Source organism: Poecilia formosa, unplaced genomic scaffold (genome assembly GCF_000485575.1).
Source record: "Poecilia formosa unplaced genomic scaffold, Poecilia_formosa-5.1.2 Scaffold139, whole genome shotgun sequence".
Classification (NCBI taxonomy): Eukaryota; Metazoa; Chordata; class Actinopteri; order Cyprinodontiformes; family Poeciliidae; genus Poecilia; species Poecilia formosa.
Genome location: NW_006800078.1, coordinates 241,241 through 241,893, shown reverse-complemented (window position 1 = coordinate 241,893; position 653 = coordinate 241,241). Strand labels below are relative to the sequence as shown.

General features: G+C 38.6%; 1 long non-coding RNA gene across 2 annotated transcripts in view; it reads left to right on the top strand.

Moving 5' to 3' along the window:
* The window catches only part of LOC103145244 (uncharacterized), a 63,497-nt gene that overhangs the window by 2,200 nt on the left and 60,644 nt on the right, over window positions 1-653 (top strand). The gene's annotated exons all lie outside the window — the stretch shown is intronic.

The window sequence follows — 653 nt, the reverse complement described above, 5'->3', positions numbered from 1 at the left end:
AAAAATAGTCCGGAAATATGGACAAATTTCAATGGACACATTAATCTTTTTTTAAATAAACTTCTTTAATAAACAATTTACTATGAATATGATAATGACGTAACAACAGCAAGGACAAGATAATTGAGAAATGATGAAGAGTTTATGTCCGCATTTCCAGTGGTGGGAAGTAACGAAGTACAAGTACTTCATTACTGTACTTAAGTACATTTTTCGTGTATCTGTACTTTACTTAAGTAGATTTAGTAATGGATACTTTCTACTTTTACTCCACTACATTTTACAGTAAGTATCTGTACTTTCTACTTCACTACATTTCTACAAAACCGTCGCGTTACTCGTTACATTCAAGTCGCGTTGCGCTTTTTTTGTCCGTTAAAATGTGAAGTTCAGGGTTTTAAGGTGGCGCCGTAAAATCCGAGCAATAACGTGACTTACGTGTCTGTTGTCACCCATCGCCTCCACCTTTACTCGCACACGGAGCTCCAAGAAATGCGCAGTTGTTCCTCTGAGCTGGAGAAGACGTCTGTCTAATCGTCAGTAATATATTAGCGCTGCATAAACCATAAGATATGGCGACATGTAAAATCAGCAGCGCTTCGCTTTCACAGACGGTGGGGACTTGGTCCAACTTTTAGCGTCACTTGGAAGGA